The sequence below is a fragment of the Acomys minous genome (assembly GCF_964271855.1).
Source record: "Acomys minous genome assembly, chromosome: 11".
NCBI classification, from domain to species: Eukaryota; Metazoa; Chordata; class Mammalia; order Rodentia; family Muridae; genus Acomys; species Acomys minous.
This window is the reverse complement of record NC_140492.1, coordinates 21,113,817-21,134,929: the sequence shown is the minus strand read 5'-3', so window position 1 is coordinate 21,134,929 and position 21,113 is coordinate 21,113,817. Positions and strand designations below refer to the sequence as shown.

General features: G+C 40.2%; 1 long non-coding RNA gene across 4 annotated transcripts in view; it reads left to right on the top strand.

Moving 5' to 3' along the window:
• Window positions 1–21,113, top strand: part of LOC311608403 — a 201,330-nt gene that overhangs the window by 38,744 nt on the left and 141,473 nt on the right. For 3 of the 4 annotated variants that reach the window (XR_014782951.1, XR_014782952.1, XR_014782953.1), the window contains exon 3: window positions 16,885–17,000. This is a non-coding gene — a long non-coding RNA (uncharacterized lncRNA). Of the gene's footprint in view, window positions 1–16,884; window positions 17,001–20,939; window positions 21,091–21,113 lie in introns of those variants that run through there. The other variant, XR_014782954.1, reaches the window with a different exon arrangement.

Below are 21,113 nucleotides of genomic sequence, written 5' to 3'. Positions count from 1 at the left end.
GTTTTGGTCAGAGGCCCTAGTGACACTCAACATGCAGCAGACTATTTGAATAGCCCTTGGTCACCCACCATAACTACATCAAAAGACTCTGTTGATGAACACACTAAGCTCTTTGATTGCAGGGCACAGAGAAATCCATCTTTAACTTAACAGGAAAATCTCCTTGAAAGCTAGTTTTCATAGTACTGGGAGGTCCTATGTAGGCTTCTGTGGGTGAAAAGACACCATTGGTTTTACCAAGTCCAGGGTGCTGCATAACGTAATACTGACCTACTGTTAACCAACATTGTCTTTATGGATTTGGAGCCTGCTCCACAGGAGGGAATTCATACTTAATACTAAAAGTAGGTCAAAATGCATAATCAGAGATGTCACAGGACCTAGAGATAATCACATCAATGCTTCTCTAAATGGTAAAGTGTCAAAGTGTCTTCTAAATGATCCTGTTTCTATCTGTAATTTTGTGTTTCTCCCAACCTTGGTAAGAGAAGCTTCTTACTGCAATTGGAAGTGGTCAGCGCAAAAACACTTTGCTGTTCATACTGATGAGATTAAGTGACTACGAGTCCTCAGCAGAACATGGGACATCTGTATCTACTTTCTCCCTTGTGGGTCAGGGAACATGGCAGAAGAAGGGATAGCAAGAGTTTAAAAGCTAATGCTCTTCTGTTTATTTGACGAGGCTGGTGCATACATGATCTCAAGAGTAGCTGTTATTACCTTCCCAAGAAGTATTTAAATCATGCTAATCAGAATTCAGGCATGGGTTGGGAAGTTCTAAGGCTTCACCCCTAACTAGAAGACTATTGGCAGTTGATGATGACTGCTGGAAAAAGGAGAGTCACTTTTCTTTTCTTTTTAAAATATTTTATTAATTTATTCATATTACATCTCAATTGTTATCCCATCCTTTGTATCCTCCCATTCCTTCCTCCCTGCCGCTTTCCCCCTACTCCCCTCCCCTATGACTGTGATTGAGGGAGACCTCTTCCCCCTGTATATGCATATAGGATATCACATCTCTTCTTGGTAGCCGCGTTCTTCTTCTTTTTTTAAAATTTTTTTCTCCTTTATTAATTTATTCTTGTTACATCTCAATGGCTATCCCATCCCTTGTATCCTCCCATTCTTCCCTCCCTCCCATTTTCCCCTTATTCCCCTCCCCTATGACTGTTCCTGAGGGGGATTACCTCCCCCTGTATATGTTCATAGGGTATCAAGTCTCTTCTTGGTAACCTGCTGTCCTTCCTCTGAGTGCCACCATGTCTCCCCCTCCAGGGGACATGGTCAAAGGTGAGGCACCAGAGTATGTGAGAAAGTAATATCCCACTCTCCACTCTACTGTGGAGAGTGTTCTGTCCATTGGCTAGATCTGGGTAGAGGTTTAAGGTTTACCGCCTGTATTGTCCTTGGCTGGTGCCTTAGTTTGAGCGGGACCCCTGTGCCCAAATCTGCCTATCGTACTGTTCTACTTGTAGGCTTCTAGGACCCTCTGGATCCTTCTACTTTGCCATTCTCCCATGGTTCTCTCATCTAGAGTCCCACTAGAATGTCCTCCCCTCTGTCTCAGTTTCCTGGTAAGTGAAGGCTTTCGTGGGACATGCCCCTTGGGCTAATATGCAGATATAAGTGAGTATATACCATTTGAGTCTTTCTGCTTCTGGGTTAACTCACTCATTATGATCATTTCTAGCTCAATCCATTTATCCACATATTTCGGGAATTCCTTGTTTTTAATAGCTGAATAGTATTCCATAGTGTATATGTACCACAGTTTATTTATCCATTCTTCTATTGAGGGACACTTAGGCTGTTTCCATGTTCTGGCTATTATGAATAAGGCTGCTATGAACATGGTTGAGCAAATGTTCTTGTTGTGTGCTGGAGCATCTTCTGGGTATATTCCAAGGAGTGGAATAGCTGGGTCTTGAGGAAGGCCTATTCCCATTTTTCTGAGATAGCACCAGATAGATTTCCAAAGTGGTTGTACTAGTTTGCATTCCCACCAGCAATGAAGGAGTGTTTCTCTCTCTCCACATCCTCGCTAGCATGTGGTGTTGCTAGAATTTTTGATCTTAGCCATTCTGATGGGTGTAAGATGGAATCTCAGAGTTGTTTTGATTTGCATTTCCCTGATGATTAATGAGGTTGAGCATTTCTTTAAGTGTTTCTCAGCCATTTGATATTCCTCTGTTGAGAATTCTCTGTTTAGTTCCATGCCCCATTTCTCAATTGGGTTATTTGGTTTGGTGGTGTTTAATTTCTTGAGTTCTTTATATATTTTGGATGTTAGACCTTTGTCAGATGTAGGGTTGGTGAAGATCTTTTCCCAGTTTGTAGACTGTCGCTTTGTTCTCTTGACAGTGTCTCCTGCCTTACAGAAGCTTCTCAGCCTCATGAGGTCCCATTTATTAATTGTTGACATTAATGCCTGGGCTGTTGGTGTTCTGTTCAGGAAGTTGTCTCCTGTGCCAATATGTTCCAGGCTCTTTCCCATTTTTTCTTCTAAGTGACTTAGTGTCTCTGGTTTTATGTTGAGGTCTTTACTCCACTTAGATTTGAGTTTTGTACAAGGTGACAAATATGGGTCCAGTTGCATTTTTTTACACATAGACATCCAGTTAGACCAGCACCATTTGTTGAAGATGCTATCGCTTTTCCATCGAATGGATTTGGCTTCTTTGTGGAAAATCAAATGACCATATGTGTGTGGATTCATATCTGGGTCTTTGATTTGATTCCACTGATCCACCATCCTGTTGCTGTGCCAGTACCATGCTGTTTTAATTACTATTGCTTTATAGTACAGTTTGAGATCAGGTATGGAGACTCCTCCGGAGCACCTTTTATTGTACAAGATTGTTTTAGCTATTCTGGGTTTTTTGTTTTTCCATATGAAGTTCAGAATTGAACTTTCAATGTCTTTAAAAAATTGTGTAGGTATTTTGATAGGGATTGCATTGAATCTGTAGATTGCTTTTGGTAGAATGGCCATTTTTATTATGTTAATTCTCCCGATCCATGAGCAAGGAAGATCCTTCCATCTTCTCATGTCATCTTCAATCTCTTTCTTTTGAGTTTTGAAATTTTTTTCAAACAAGTCCTTCACTTGCTTAGTTAGAGTAACTCCTATGTACTTTATATTGCTGTGGCTAATGTGAAGGGTGTAGTTTTCCTAATTTTTTCCTCTGCAAGCTTGTCATTTGTACATAGGAAGGCTACAGACTTTTTGGAGTTAATTTTGTATCCAGCCAATTTGCTGAAGGTGTTTATCAGCTGTAGGAGTTCTCTGGTGGAATTTTGAGGGTCACTTATGTAGACTATCATATCATCTGCAAATAGGGATAATTTGACTTCCTCCTTTCCCATTTGAATACCCTTGATCTCCTTTTGTTGTCTTATTGCTCTGGCTAGAACTTCGAGTACCATATTGAAGAGATATGGAGAGAGTGGGCAGCCTTGCCTTGTTCCTGATTTTAGAGGAATTTCCTTGAGTATCTCACCATTTACTTTGATTTTGGCTATTGGCTTCCTACATGTAGCCTTTATTATGTTGAGGAAAGTGCCTTGTATTCCTGATCTCTCTAAAACTTTAAACATGAATGGGTGTTGGATTTTATCAAATGCTTTCTCTGCATCTGAAGAGATGATCATGTGGTTTTTTATTTTCAGTTTGTTTATGTGGTGGATTACATTGATGGATTTCTGTATATTAAACCATCCCTGCATGCCTGGAATGAAGACTACTTGGTCATGATGAATGATATCTTTGATGTGTTCTTGTATTCGGTTTGCAAGTATTTTATTTAGTATTTTTGCATAGATGTTCATAAGAGAAATTGGTCTGAAATTCTCTTTCTTTGTTGAGTCTTTGTGAGGTTTAGGTATCAATGAGACTATGGCCTCATAGAATGAATTTGGTAATGTTCCATCCCTTTCTATCTTTTGGAGTAGCTTGAAGAGTATCGGTATTAGCTCACCCTTGAAGGTCTGGTAGAATTCTGCATTGAAACCATCTGGCCCGGGGCTTTTTTTGGTTGGGAGACTATCAATGATTGCTTCAATTTCTGTAGGGGAAATGGGACTATTTAGCTTGTTTATCTGTTCTTCACTCAACTTTGGCAAGTGAAATTGATCAAGAAAATGATCCATTTCCCTTAGATTTTCAAATTTTGTGGCATATATGCCTTCAAAGTAGGATCTTATGATTCTTTGTATTTCTTCAGTGTCTGTTGTTATGTCTCCCTTTTCATTTCTGATTTTGTTGATTTCAATACTGTCTCTCTGCCTTTTAGTTAGTTTGGCTAATGGTCTGTCTATCTTGTTGACTTTCTCAAAGAACCAGCTCTTGGTTTTGTTGATTCTTTGGACTGTTTACTTAGTTTCTAATTTGTTAATTTCACCCCTGAGTTTGAATATTTCCAGACATCTACTCCTTTTGGGTGTTTCTGCTTCTTTTTTTTTCTAGGGTTCCAGTTGTGTCGTTAAGGTGTTTATGTGCGATGCTTCCAATTTCTTTTTAAAGGCACTTAGTGCTATGAATTTTCCTCTTAGCACTGCTTTCAATGTATCCCACAAATTTGGGTATGTTGTTCCTTCATTTTCATTGAATTTCAGAAACTCCTTGATTCCTTTCTTTATTTCTTCCCTGAACCAGGTGTCATTTAGCAGAGAGTTGTTTAGTTTCCACATATGTGTAGGCTTTTTGTTATTTCTGTTGTTGTTGAATTGCAGCCTAAGCCCATGATGATCTGATAGGATACAAGGTATTATTTCAATCCTCTTGTATCTGTTGAGGCTTTCTTTGTGAACTACGATGTGATCAATTTTGGAGAAGGTTCCATGGGGTGCAGAGAAGAAGGTATATTCTTTCTTGTTTGGGTGAAAGGTTCTATAGATATCTGTTAGATCCATTTGACCCATGGCATTGGTTAATGATGTTATTTCTCGGCTAAGTTTCTGTCTCACTTTTCCTTCAGTGAGAGTGGGGTGTTGAAGTCTCCCACTATTATTGTGTGGGGATCGATGTGTGGTTTAAGCCTTTTTAGCAGATCTTTTACAAATGTGGGTGCCCTTGTATTGGGAGCATAGATGTTCAAAATTGTGATGTCATCTTGGTTGACTTTACCTTTGATGAGTATGAAGTGTCCATCCTCATCCATTTTTATTAATCTTGGTTGAAAGTCTATTTTGTTCGATATTAAAATGGCTATGCCTGCTTGCGTCTTGTGACCATTTGCTTGGAATATTTTTTCCAACCTTTTATCCTGAGGTAATGCCTATCATTATGGGTGAGATGTGTTTCTTGAATGCAGAAGAATGTTGGATCCTATTTATGCACCCATTCAGTTAGTCTGTGTCTTTTTATTGGAGAATTGAGACCATTGATGTTGAGAGATATTAATGACCAGTTACTATTAAGAGTCTTAATTTTGATGTTGGTTCCAGTCGAGCTTTTGTGTAGTTGTGTTTTTGTCATGGTATAGTTATCTATTTCCTGAGTAGTTTTGGTTATAGCTTGACCCTTTGGGATGGAGTTTTCCTTCTAGAACCTTCTGTAAAGCAGGATTTGTGGATAGGAACTGTTTGAATTTGGTTTTGTCATGGAATATTTTGTTTTCTCCATCAATGGTTATTGATAGTTTTGCTGGGTAAAGTAGTCTGGCCTGGCATCTGTGGTCTCTTAGGGATTGCAGGATCTCTGTCCAGGCCCTTATGGCTTTCATGGTCTCTGCTGAGAAGTCGGGTATAATTCTGATAGGTTTGCCATTAAATGTTATTTGGCCATTTTCCCTTGCAGCTTTTAATATTTTTTCTTTGTTCTGTATGTTTTGTGTTTTGATTGTTATGTGATGGGCAGTTTTTCTTTTCTGGTCAATTCTATTTGGTGTTCTGTATGCCTCTTGTATGTTTATAGGCATCTCTTTCTTTAGATTGGGGAAATTCTCTTCTATGATTTTGTTGAGAATAGTTTCTGGGCCTTGGAGTCTGATATCTTCTCTTTCTTCAATGCCTATTATCCTCAGATTTCTTCTTTTCATGGTGTCCTTAATTTCTTGGATGTTTTGTGTCAGGAGTTTTCCAGATTTGGCATTTTCTTTAATGGTTGCTTCAAGATCTGTTATTGTATCTTCTAGACTTGAGATTCCTTCTTCCATCTCTTGGATTCTGTTAGAAAAGCTCAGCACTGTCATTCGCCTTCTTCTCTGAGGCCTCATGTTCTTGTTTTTCTTCTGTCTGTGTGTTTATCATTGAATCCATTTTCATCTTCATATCTTGAATGGATTTTTTTATTTCTTTCATCTGGTTGTTTACATTTTCCTGAAAATTTTCCAGTTCCACTCTATATGCTTCTTTCATGTCTCGCACCTGCTTGGCTGTGTCTTCCTGCATCTGAGTTCGAATTTTATTTGTTTCCTCCGTTATCATCCTCATTACCAAGGATTTGAGGTCATTTTCTTGTGTTTCCATTGTATTTGAGTTCTCTGGGTTGTTTTTTTTGGGATAGCTGGGAACTGGAGACGCCATGTTGTTTTGGGGTTTTTTGCGTATGCTTTTACGCTGTCCTTTAGACATCTTGTCGTCTCTGTTTTTGTTGGGTAACTTCCAGAGTTGGGTGGAGGGAGTCTGATGATAGATTCACTTGTTTTCTCATGGTTTCCGTAGGCTGGAAGCCCTGATACTTCACTGGTGTCGATGGCAGGAGGTTAGCCCTGTAGGTTTGGGCTCTCACAGCCAGTGATTCTCAGCTCCCCTTTGCTTTGGGTCCTGTAATCGTTCTGGGTCTCTGAATTAGCGTTGGATCAGGCCAAGGTATCCACAACCTTTTGGGTCCCCTGCCAAGTCCAGCCAGGGAAACTGGGCCCGAACCACGCGTCGAGCTCAGCTAGTTTCTCAGGGCCTGAACCGTCTGCCACAGCAGGAGAACTGCGACTGCACTGAACAAGCGCCTAGGGTGGAAGTGAGAGCTCCACCCAGCCTGCGTCACAGCACGGAAACTGCGACTGCGCTGAGCAAGCACCTAGGGTAGAAGTGAGCACTCTGCCCAGCCTGTGTCACAGCAGGGGAGCTGTGCCTTGGGCAGAATTGCTTGCTGAGCTGAGCCAGCTTCTCCACGGCACAGCTCACTGAGCAAACCCAGGACTCTGGGGCTGAACTGTCTGCTGAGTCCAGTTTGGGTCTCAAGGCACCACGTGACCCAAATCCTGTCTAGAGTCCCCTCTCCCTCAGCAACTCCCACCGTCCACCACACCAATTGCCTCCACTAGAAGGCTCTGAGCTGCAAACCTCAGCCACCACTGCTGGTGCTGCTGGAGCCGCTGGTGCCGTTGGTGGCACTGCTGCTCTGATCCGAGAAAGTCCGTGTTCCTCCCGTGTGCCGGGGCAAGCAGGTCTTCCGCACCCTGGTACCTCCGAACCATGGAGCACTTCTGCTGCCGTGGTGTGGGGACCTTGGTGTTCCTGGCTCAGAAATCTGTGCAGTTCCCTGAATTGTTCAGTGAAGCTTTCAAACACGGTCCACACTGCTCGCCGCCATCTTGGATCTACTTTTAGGAGAGTCACTTTTCATTAGGAGTGTGCCCACTTGTAGCTGGTAGATTTTCCAAACTCCAGTGGATGAACCCACACCCAATTGCATCTGGGCAGCACTAATTGGACTTAGGAATTAAAAGAAAAAAGGGAACTAAAAAAGGGATGGCATGAAGTTTGGAGGGGCATGCTATACAAGGGACTAGAGGGAAAGCAGAAGTTAGAGGTTGGAGAGGAGGGGTAGATGTGATCAACATACACTGTAGGCAAGTACAACACTTTCAAAGAATGAATAAAACTGGACCGTTTAAGAGCTGTCATGAAGTGAAGGTTTATCTGCAGGGCACTGAACGTAAGTAAACAGAAACGTTGTTACAATGATAGTGCATTATTGAGCTATACCAGGGATTTGCTACAGAAAGATAACATAAATAATAACCAATCAATTGTTGCAGAAACTCTAAGTATAAATCAATAAACACCAGGCATATAGTTGACTGCTTCCATGAGTCTGCTCCATGTTTATAAATGACTTCTAAGTCCTCTGTGGCTCGGGTTAGTGCTGTGTATGTAGTTCTATTGGCAGAGGCTATGAACAATCCTGCCTCCCTGTCATGGCTGGAATCTGAACACACCTGAATACCTATGCTTCCTTCCTTGCTCACAAACAAAGCCTGTGGAACAAGGTTGACAGGAGGTGAGTGACTCCTCCTTCAGTGTTCGTTTTGCTTGAGAAAACATCCAGAAGCCCCCGGTGAGGAGGTGAAGATCTATTGTCCATGAAGGACCCGAGTTTGAGCTTCCTGCTCAGCGCTTCTGCAATTTGCCTTCATTTTTACACGATGCAAATAGCGCTTCATCGGCATCTCTGACCTTCTGTTGTGCTTGTCATTCCTGCAGTCATGTTGAGAAAATGGCATCTTCACAAAAGGTCAACTGTTTGCCGTGTAATGAACTACATTTCTTTTTCTCAGAATTATTTCAAACTCTAAGACAAGAAGCCAGCTTACCAAAATCCCCACAGCTAAGTTTGTGTGACTCATAATGAATGCTCTCACTTTGTGAGATGCTTTGAATTGGTTTCCTGGAGGTGACTTTCATTGAAGGTTTTCAGGTGTGTTTACTCTGACATCTTTTTGGGCCTTTAGTTTTGAAGATATTATAGAATGTGGCAAAGCATTTACTTAAAAAAAAAGAAAAGAAAATAGCAGCATCTTTAAGGGCATATGTGGATATAAGGGAAATTTTTAAGTCTTCCAAGTTAGTTATCTCCCCTGAAAATTCATCATTTACAGGACAATATATAGATATTTGCTTTCCTAGTCCATTTAGTGTTGACTGTAACAAAGGATCTGTCTGTGTCCGGCCTACTTCCTGAAGAAAAGAACGATGTTGCTATTGTAGAGACTGGGAGTTCACAGCAGAATAGTCTAGGGAGGGTCCCCTGGCTGTATGTCAGTCAGCATGATAATGATGGAGACATTGAGAGGATTAGCCTCATTGTAGATGAGCCTACGCACACTGTGTGGCCAGCCTTACTTTATAACACTTCACTCTTAGAAGAGGCTGGTTTTTTTTTTTTAATAAGCATTGCTTCCTTCTAAGGGGAATAATACTTTTACATTCTATTCCTTGCCACTAGCTATACCTGTTCAAAAATATTTATTTTTAGCCGGGCATGGTGGCGCACACCTTTAATCCCAGCACTTGGGAGGCAGAGGCAGGTGGATCGCTGTGAGTTCGAGGCCAGCCTGGTCTACAAAGTGAGTCTAGAACAGCCAAGGCTACACAGAGAAACCTTGTCTCAAAAAACTAAACAAAACAAAAAATTATTTTTACTCTTGCTCTGTCTCAGCTCTCCCTTCCTACTTTTATCCCTTCATAAATATGTGACCTGCCTAATTTAAATGAGGTTTCCTGAACGAGTATACATATGGGGTTATCTACTGAAGCATGGCAGTTATTCAGACGTAACCACACTAAAGAAAATGACAACATTTCTCTCAGCTATGATTAATTATCTATCCATGGTCCTTTAGGTAGGGGTACAACGTCATGACCGTGATGTTCCCAGTACCGTGATGAAATGTTGGCTTGCCTAGTACTGTGCAGATAATGACAGATGCAGTGAGCTCATGAGTTCCTTGGGAGCCTCAGGTTCACAGGTGTCCTAGAGCAGGCCTTCTTGATCTCTGGCTTTTCCACTGTTTCTGCCCCCATTTTCTAGATGTTCTTTGAGCTTTGACGTCATGTAGTAATGACATAGATTTTCCAGTTAGTGTCGCACATTCCAGTCATTTATTCTTGGCCCTTTCTCCGTAAGGGTCTCTGTATCAACTACAATCCACTGAAAAAATAGTCTTTTCTGATGAAGGATGGGGGCTGCACTAATCGGTGGGTATAAAAATAAGTAGTTAGAAAAGAGTTTGATACTATGTCCATTTAACAAAACAAGGTAGTTGATTCTCCCCATGGGCCTATGGTTTTCCCAGCTATGGTTTCTTGGCCAGGTTTGCAGTACCAAGCATGAGTTCCATCCTGTGGGGCAGAAAGTAATAGGTTAATTCAATAACACTCATGCTGTCATTGTATCAATAGGCCTGCCTTGCCACACAATTATTACTTTAGTTCTTGAGGTTGATAACCAGATAAGACTTTTGAATTTCCTTTAATAATTTTGGCTTGTGGGAGGAGCGTTCTCCCTTATAGGATACCCTTATTCAAACTCTTTATTGTTATTATCATATATATTTTTAGTTAGCATATAAAAGAGCAAGTTTCCATATTGCTTTTTAAACATCCTTGGTGTTAGTTATCCCTTAACACCTTCTTTTCTCCTCCCCTTACACCACTTAAAATTTCTCGTCTGGCTGGGCGTGGTGGTGCACACCTGTAATCCCAGCACTTGGGAGGCAGAGGCGGCAGATTGCTGTGAGTTCAAGGCCAGCCTGGTCTACAAAGCAAATCCAGGACAACCAAGGCTAACACAGAGAGACCTTGTCTCAAAAAAATTCTATTCTGATTACTTCCTTTCCCCATTTATACCCATTGGGTTCTGCTGTTTTCTCAACCTCAACACCCTCCGCCATGGCCCCTTTGTAGTTTCCTGACTTCTATAGGTGCAAATTAGGAACCACATATAAGAGAAACTATACAATGTTTGTCTGGTTCTAGGTTACCTCACTCAGTGCAGTTTTTCCAGTTTTGTCCTTTTACCTGCAAATTTCATTTTTATATACAGATGACTACAGCTTCATTGTGTTTATCACCACATTTTGATTATCCATTCTTTGGCTGATAGAAAACCGGGTTGTTTCAATTTTCTAGATACTGTCATCCATTTCCTCAGCCCTCTCGCTCATTTTTGTTATTTGGCTTGTTTTCTTGATATTTAGTTTCTGACTTCTTTAGATATCCTAGGCCTTAATTTTCTGTCAAGTGTATACGCGTGTTTTTCTCCATTCTGTGGGCAGCCTATTCACTCAGGTAAGAGTTTTCTTTGCTTTACAGAAACTACTGTACAACTTCCTGAAGTCCCTCTTCTGGCTCTTTAGCTTCGCCTTTAAGGGTTTGCTACATTTCCATGCTGAAGATCCAGGGACGCTGGGGTGATGTACTGTACCCAAGCCATGCTGCCCCTTGCAGTGTCAGACACAATGATTTCAAGTAATTTTAAAGCATGTCTTGCATTCACGTTTATAATAGCACTTCATATACATTGAACAGTTATGTGTATTTGATATTCAATATCTCATTAATGCATTATATGAGTCTGTGGCTTGATCTTAACCCTTCCTGAAATATGGCTATGAATCCACTTCCCACTTAACTGTCATTGCTGGCCAGTTGGTTCTATCACCAGTAAAAGAGTCACCAGTAAAAGCAGTGCGCTTGGCTCCAGTCAGGGTCACCTCACTGGTGTTGGTAGCTGCCATTGTTCTCCTACCCTCCTGCACTAAGCCAGGCATAAGAATGGTTTACAAAACGTGGAGATGAACGTAATGTACTGGCTGTTTTCTCTTACCTCCTTAAGTGGCTCCTTGCTGTGTAAGAGCCATAATAGCAGAAGCCATCTCAGGTGTGCTCAGAGGCACACTCCTGCATCTGCCTCACGACACGAAAGCAAATGGTTCTTGGATAAACAGAGTAACTCGCACAGGATCACCCAGTAGTAAGAAGTGTTGCTGGAATGGGAACACAGAGTGTACTCGGGCTTCTGCTTTCCGTGGTTTTAGTTGCCAGTAATTGATCATGGTTCCAAAATATTAAGTAGAAAATCTCAGACACAAGCAATTGATGAGTTTCAGGTTGCATAGTGTTCTGAGTGCATCATTACTCACTTCATGTATGATCATGAGGTACTGAATCACTGCAAGGTGCACTGCACTATTGGTGCACTAAGATACTTCAGAAAAACCGTATTCACCTAACTTTATTAGTGCAGCTTATGCATTTTGCTTTATTATTAATTACTGATCATCTTACTTTATATAACTTGTAAATATTTATTACGATTCTGTATAGGAGGAAGAAGCAGTGTGTATGGGTTTGGGTCTGTATGCAGCTCCAGGCTATCATTAGACAGCTAGGAAGCTATCCTCCCCAGGAAAGATATGGATCTAATTTAGAAGATCATAATTTTTTAAACTAATGTTGCAAAATCAATGTCTTGCATAATTATTTTTGAATATGGTGCAGATAGCTTAAAGCCTTAATCATAGCAGGTTTTTGTAAGAAATTATGATAGGCAGATTTGGGCACAGGGGTCCCACTCAAACTAAGGCACCAGACAAGGACAATACAGGCGGTAAACCTTAAACCCCTACCCAGATCTAGCCAATGGACAGAACATTCTCCACAGTAGAGTGGAGAGTGGGATATTACATTCTCACACACTCTGGTGCCTCACCTCTGACCATGTCCCCTGGATGGGGAGACCTGATGGCACTGAGAGGAAGGACAGCAGGTTACCAAGAAGAGACTTGATACCCTATGATCATATAGAGGGGGAGGTAATCCCCCTCAGGAACTGTCATAGGGGAGGGGAATAAGGGGAAAATGGGAGGGAGGGAAGAATGGGAGGATACAAGGGATGGGATAACCATTGAGATGTAACAAGAATAAATTAATAATAATAAAAAAATGGAAAAAGAAAAAAAAAAGAAATAGGGATATTTTATATTGATGAAAAACCTTAAAATACACTCCTACCTTAAGCCAAGCAGAGTAGAAACCAGTAGGAATCCCACAGATGCGCTTTTCTAGGAAGCAAACTACTGGTCCCTTATCATCCCACCATCTACCCCTGTTTATCACATTATCTAAGTCTACAGCGTGAGAAAACACCTGTGATCATAAGACAGAGTAATGCCCAACATAGTGGAAACTTCAAGAAATTGAATAGCAATTCCCTAATATATCAAGAGAAGATTTAAAGGTATGGCGTGCTGGCTGCGAATACACAATCTGTGGACGGAGGGTCATGTGACCTCAAAGGTTCATCTGCAGTCATGTATGGAAAGGAGAGCTGAAGGAGACACATATAACAGGATAGCATGTGGCAGTGATCAGCCTAGCCGCTGTGAAAAACCATATGCTGCCTCAAGGCTTTCTTTGTGACTTCCGAATGAATCCAGCCTTCACACACAAGGGAAAGAAAGAAGTGTTTGAAAATTATCTGTCCTCAAATTATCAATGGCGAACCAATTTATTATTAATGTACATCAGGTGATTTTCAACTTCATTGACAGGCCAAAGTAATGTAATTAGAATATATACTTAGCCTTCAATTTAATGTTTAATAGTATAGAAAATTTAATATATGATAATTTAGAACATTTTGAACATAAAAATATAAATATTATTTACAACAAACATCACATAAACTTCATAGTTATTATTTTAATGAATTTACATGAAGAATGCATACATATCAATATTCACTCATATGTGTACTATATAACTTAAAAAATGGAGGTTTTGTTTTCTTTTTTTCTTTTTTTGTTTTGTTTTAAAATATTTTATATTTTATTTTTAAAATTAATTTATTCATATTACATCCCATCCCTTGTATCTTCCCATTCCTCCCTCCCTCCCACTTTCCCCTTACTCCCCTCCCCTAGGACTATGACTTAGGGGTATCTCCTCCCCCTGTATATGCTCATAGGGTATCAAGTCTCTTCTTGGTAGCCTGCTATCCTTCCTCTGAGTGCCACCAGGCCTCCCCATCCAGGAGATGTGGTCAAATATGGGGTACCAGAGTTCATGTGAAAGTCAGTCCCCAGTCTCCCCTGAACTGTGGAGAATGTCCTGTCCATTGGATAGATCTGGGGAAGGGTTCGAAGTTTACTGCACGTATTGTCCTTGGCTGGTGCCATAGTTTGAGCAGGACCCCCAGGCCCAGATCTGCCCATCATAATGTTCTTCTCGTAGGTTTCTAGAACCCTCTGGATCCTTGTATGTCCCCATTCTCCCATGCTTCTCTCACCTAGAGTCCAAACAAGGAATTCCCAAAGTTTTTGGACAAATGGATTGAACTAGAAATGATCATAATGAGTGAGTTAACCCAGAAGCAGAAAGAGTCAAATGGTATATACTCACTTATATCTGGACACTAGCCCAAGGGGCATGTCCCATGAAAGTCTTCACTTACCAGGAAAGTGGGACAGAGGGAAGGACATCCTATTGGAGGTTTCATTTTCTATGGAGCACAGAATCCCACTTTCCTTTTATTCCATATATAATGCAGTGCTTACTTTCTGTGTAGAGTCCTCGTTTTTCATTGAATGAGTAGAATGTTCACTGGTTCAAATTATGCCCAGAGATCACAGGGAAATAAAGCTTATTGCCAAATATTTTAGATATTCCTAGGCTACTGTCTGGTGACAGGGATCCTGTCCCTATTATGTGACTACATGAATCTTTAAGAGAGGGCTATACTTCACTTTTACTATTATTTTGGAAACATCAGATTATCCTTTATTCAAAAGTGTATACTTACCAAATATAGAAATTGAGACAGCTTTCCAAACAAGGTTGGAATTTGATTTCAGCTCAGCTATAAAAATGTTACATTGCCTTTTGAACGATGATGTAGCCCATATTTCTACAAATCTGTAATTATTTTATTTGCCTGCCTGTTTGTTACAAACTGGTTTTTTTTTTCAGACATAAAAAAGTGTTTCTAATAATTTAAAGGTATATCTCATCAAATTTAATTCAGATGACATAGTTGTGGTTATGTCATTAGCAGTTTTCCTGGGTTATGATAATAAGACAATACAGACTAAGTTACACTATTAACAGAAGTGTGTTATTACAGTTCTACAGGCTATATGTTAGGGATCAAAGCAGGATTTATAGATAGATGGTGTTCCTACCTTATCTGTGATCTCATTTCTTCTGCTTGTTAGGATACTTCATCCCCATCAGGCTGGATTAGGACTTATTTTAGTTACTTATTTATTTACAGACCCTAATTCTAAATAAAGTTACCTTCTGAGATATTAGAGGTAAATAATTCAACATTTAACTGGGGCGGGGGGAAACCATTCAGCTGATAAGACAGCTAGTGAATGGAGTTTCTGGTGCTTAAACAATTTATGTTTTGTCCAGATATTCCTGCTCCCCCCACATCACAGCTTCCTGTTCCATTAATTCTTTTCTTCGCTGCTTTAATTCCACCTCATTAAGCAGTTTCATTTGCTACCATCCCAAAGTGCTGCTGGTAGCTAGTAAGGTTTGAAGGAATTAAAGTCCACTCTGTCTCTCTCTGGAGAAGACAATGTGGATGACATTAAGAAATGGTAGTCCGCAAGTGAAATTCCTGAAATGATAATTATAATGGATGTGTACTTGGTCTGAAAAATATATTTATTAAATGAGTAAGGATTACTTGAAATTCTCAACTAATGAGCTCTAGCTTAAATATTTATGTGCACCTAGCCGTTGCTTCCTTTGTTCTTCTCCCTAGCCCTTTAGGTAGACAGGATTTATTTTTATCATTTTCAAGATAAGGAGAGTTTGGGTGACTTGCTCAAGTCGTGGAACTAGGACTGCAAGCCACTTCCTTTGACTAGGAGTGCAGTGATCTTTGCTTTCACTGGCTCCCCCTTCATTCAGTGAGCCTGCAGGATGCTGCGTACAATTCTGTAGGTAACGTGTAGATGCACCACAGGATATGCTCTCAAAGAACTTCCTTTGTGAAAGATCAAACCACGGTGCTCCTCACCCTCTTCATTCTGTCCCCACTGAAGCCTGAAGGCACGCAAACGGACGTGCACAGAAACCTCTATGCACAGAGTCGTGCCTGGTGTCACATTTTTTTCTTACTTTTTCTGTAACTGAAACTTAGATGTGTTCAGCAATGAGATGATTCATAGGGTTATTGGATTAGTTACAAGAGAGCATCCACCCCATTATGTGTCTGCCTGTGTGCTTAGATTTCTCCTCTTAATGGATTCTAGAGTTGTATCTAAAATTAAGGAAAACAGTTCTCAGCTGCCTCTGTATCAGTGTCTTTCTTGATGGTAGTGTGAAGAAAATTGTGCAAATGAAATTTTTAAAATATAAAGTAAAATAAAACAAAAACAGTAAGAGTTCACTGGATATAATGAAAATAAATATTTTATTAAAATTTTTTTCCTCAGATTATAGAGACTTTGGAACTTAGAAGATTCATCTGAAAAGATATATATATATTTGTTGTTTTTGAATGGCAGTTTAAAATGTGGTTAATGTACCAGAGTTTCAACATCCATTCTCCAGTTGAGGGACATCTAGATTGTTCCCAGATTCCAGCTATTGCAAACAAAGCTGCTATGAACATAGTTGAACATATGTCCATGTTGTATGGTATAACATCTTTTGGATATATGCCCAGGAGTGATATAGCTGAGTCCTAAGGTAGCGCTATTCTCAATTTTCTGAGAAAGCGCCAGATTGATTTCCAAAGTGGTAGTACAAGTTCACCATCCCACCGCTAATGGAGGAATGCTCCCCTTTCTCCACATGCCTGCTAGCATGTGCTGTTACTTGAGTTTTTATCTTAGCCAATCTGATAGGTGTAAGTAGAATCCCAAAGGGGCACACACAGGAAGGGAATGCAGGCTACCATGATGAGACCTGATAGACTGTGGTCAAACAGTAGGGGATGAGCCCCCCCCATCAGAAGTCTAGTGAATGGGAATAGGGCACAAGAAGGAGGGAGGGAGGGAATGAGGGAGGGAAGGAGGGAGGGAAGGAGGGTGGGAACTGGAAGATAAGAGCAAGGGGATAACAATCAGCATGTAATGTGAATAAAATAATAATAATAATAATATAAAAACATGTTTATGAAACCATATTTAGGGGGAGGACTCCAAGATGCTGGCTCCGATCACACAGTGTCTGATCAACAGGACAACAGTGACTGCACAATGACCGAAGAATCAAACTGAGAGCTCCAAAACACCAGTGCTGGTGTTTCCCAGGTGAAAGGGGACTACAGGGTGTGGAACATGGGTGGGACTGGCCTTGGTCACCTAGCTAATCCACAGAATAGTCCCTGAGTTTCTGTAGGTACTCATACAGTCTACAGTGTCTAGCCACACACCTGGCTGCTAGTGTCCCAGACTGACCTGTGGGCCACAAATCACCAACCTACAGGAGACCCCATGTTGTGAAATAAAAGTGGATCTGACTTCAGGTCCCCAGCTGACCAAGCAAGTGTAAGCCTTATGTGTGGAAAAATAAAATAAAAACTTCAAGTCTTTGAAGAAAGAAATTGAAGAAGATATCAGAAGATGGAAAGATCAATAGTAAACATCTCCATCTTATGAAAAGCAATCTATAGATTCAAAGCAATCCCTATCAAAATACCTACACACTTATTTACAGACCTTGAAAGATCAAGTCTCAATTTTATATTAAAAAAAACCCAAAGAACAAAACAGAATAGCTAAAACAATCCTGTACAACAAAAAGATCTTCCAGAGGAATCTCCATCCCTGATCTCGACCTGTACTGTAGAGTGACAGTAATAAAAACAACATGGTACTGGCATAGAAATAGGCTGGTTGATCAATGAAATTGAAGACCCAGAAATAAACCACACACATATGGACACTTCACTTTTTAAAGGAAGCCAAAATCAGATAATGGGGAAAAAATAACATCTTCCAGAAGTGGTGCTGGTCTAACTGGATGTCTCTAGATAGAAAAATGCAAATAAATCTGTATTTATCACATCTGCAATACTTAAAACTGACTAGAGACATCTAAGTCATAGTGATTATATCTTTGTTCCCCCTTTTACAAAATCTAGTTATAGATTTGTTTCATTTTGTTATAGCAAAACTAAACTTTATTCTTGTCTTTGTTTTACCTAAGTTTTAAAAATGTGGAATAAGGTATGTTCATATACCTCCAAGTACCCTTAGCAGTCAGAAGAGGGTGTCAGATTGCCTCTAGTTTGAGTTATAGGTGGTTGCGGACCACCCAACCTGGAGACTAGGAACTGAACAAGGTTTCTTACCTGTTAGCCATCTCTCCAACACCTTTACCCAACCTTTTAAATAGCTCTTTTTAATGGGTGTCAGTTGAGATTTAAAGACACACACACCCTGCTGAAGCCATTAGATATTAATTATGTAAATTTCCCTCCCTTGATAGCAACAAATTTTTATTTATGCCACAAGTTCCACAAAACTCATTTTCAGTTTCTTCACTGGTAGCTCATAACCTCATTAATATTATTACACAGCTGTGTCTGCTTTTTCCCCATGAGAAGGAGCACAGAGAAAAAAAAATGGCCACACATGAGCACATTACAATTAAAGGTAAATAAGACATTTTCCCTGGATCATATTTCTTGACTAAACAGAAATCTGTTGCTCCTCTTTCTTCCCAACACTAGCAAAATTCTAAATTAAAAGATCAAGGCAAAGCCACATAAAGCATGGAAGTTCACATTTTGAATGTCTTGTCAAAGATTGATATTGCTGTGATATTAATTTAAGAAGACTTTTCCTATAACCACTTAAGGCTCATAAGGAGTCAGCAGCTTAATGGGCATCTCCTGCTTAGCTGTTGCTTTGGCTGTATTATTTATCTGTTGGTCTACCTATCCAAATGAGTATTAATTGCCTTTGGAAAACTCTGCCTATTCTTTTTTATTTCATTTTCTCTGAGATTTTGTATAGTTCCATGGCTACACAAATCCTAGTTTTGGTTTCTGAAGGTCAAGGTCAGCACTTTTGTGACTGGGTCATCTAGTTTCCGGGATCTATTCAGGCTTTGAGATGTATGTAAGGAGAAGGAAACTGGTAAGCCAGATTGTGTTTTGAGACAAAGGATACCTACAAATGGAGAAATATTGTCCATGACAGTGTAGTGTAGAAGTATTTATTTTGGGAAGGGGGTAGGGTGATGTCTTTTATCATTTAACCATTTGTGTAGTGCTAAAAGGCTTGTCCATTTTGCAAAACAAAATGAACATTATTATGGAAACAGTCTTACCCCTTAACAACACCCCACCTTCCCTGCAAGCTATGTCTCTATCAGCTAAGGGCATCTTATGGCGCATGAGGTCACTTCCTCTCCAAGCTTCCCAGGATGACTACTCCCACCTTCCCAACTGCTTTACTTTGTATACCAAGGCCTGTTCAGAAAGGGGTATTTGCTTGTAGGAATATTGATTCAGCATAAGAGCTGAAGTTCAGCTGTGTTGAAATGTACTTTGTTTTTCCATTAAGAATGATCATATTTAGATTCTCTATAGTAAAAGAAAAAAAGACATGAACATGAAACCACTTGCTTTTCCTTTTGACATGTCTTTTGACATATTAGAAGTTCACAGATTTGCACATATGAATACCTTTCTTTCTTTCTTTGGAGAAGAAAAATTGCCCTCTCCAAAATGGGAAGTTGATGGTCCCTGGAGACCACCTGCCTTCTCCTGTGTGACATCATTCCCAGCATCACAATTAAACTCTTCCAGATTCTCTGAAGCCAAGTGTGGTGAAGGGACCATTAGCTAGGAACCAGGAGGCATGGCTTTGACACTTTCTTCTGTTCATCCCTGGTTGCTGACATAAGACAATCACTTAACCTGTCTGGGGCCCCTTTTTATGTGTCAGTGGAAGCAGGGATGAGGAACTACATGGCCTTATGTACCCTGTTCAATTCAGACAGGCAAACAAAGCTATACCAAGCTTAAAATATTGCACCTCAATATAAATAAAGAAGGGCACCATCAAGAGAAAGCCTTCAATTCCCTTTTTGTTTAATGCATTTCTCTCTTGATGACACACTCTGAGGACCTTCCATAGGCTGTGAATATGGAAAATGTTAGCCTGATTTCCTAATCTCAGCCACCTTTACCCCACACAGCAGCATTTCCAATCAGACTGATGTTCACAGTTCTATTTCTGGCAGCAAACTGCTTGGCCACAGGGTCTGTACAATTTCTGCTTTTTCTCAACACAGCACTTTGCTGGTACATGTAAACTCTGTGTTAATTATTTTTGGCTGTTAGCTGAGAAAGAAGAAAAGCTCACATTTGCTAAATAAAGGATGACAGAGTGGATTTAGAAGTGCTCTCTCTACAAAGTGGTTTCCACTGTGGAGCTAATGTAGACTTTCTCTATTTGCTTCCATGTGCTGCACACAGATATCGATTAATCATTTTTCTTTATTAGCTAATGTCTTCTTGGTAGTATAATGTGTTTGACTTTCCTTCTGGCTGTGGAGAGTGTGATGCTATAAACTTGACACTGTCAGCAAAAGGATTTGAAAGATAATTTCTTCTACTAAGAAAATAAATGTTAGAAGGTGATACTTTTCCTTTTTGTCCTTCTCAACTATGTGTCATGCACATGACCTACTGTAAGGCAGAAGACACCGGTAACATCATCCTATTTGATTCTAACCATTTTAGTAGTTCCACAGTGGTTCTAGAATGTACGTGTGTGTGTGTGTGTGTGTGTGTGTGTGTGTGTGTGTGTGTGTGTGTGTGCATGCATGTGTGCATGTGTGTGCATGTGTGTGTGTATGCATGTGTGCATGTGCATGCATGTGTGCATGTGTGCATGTGTGTGTCTTTTAAGAAGGGACAGAGGCCCATTCAAAAACCTGTGCTATAGCTAGAGAAATTCAATTGTTATGAGAAAAACTGATTGAGTTCTTGCCCTTGTGTAAAACTTTTAGGTGGAAATAAAAAAAAATCAGTCTCTCTCTCTCATGTGTATGTGTGTGTGTGTGTGCATGTGTGTGTGTGTGTGTGTGTATGTTACAATTGAAAAACATCATTTTTATCAGAACTCAATAGTTGAAGAAATTTAGTTTATGTGTAAAAATGGAGATTCTCGGGGGTAGGAAATAAGAAGCCTGATCTTCTGCAGCTATAACCAACTGTGTATCTGTTCCCTTAGGAGTCCTTGAAGGCTGGAATCGTCTCCCATCAATTCCTAACCAGTCCGCTAGTAACAAGTACATTTACCTGGGATCACTGATCCCACGATCCCACTGATCCCACTGATCCCATTGTCCTAAACTTGTGTGGTGTGACTCCTCCAAAAGAAAATTAAATAAATGGTCTTAGTTGA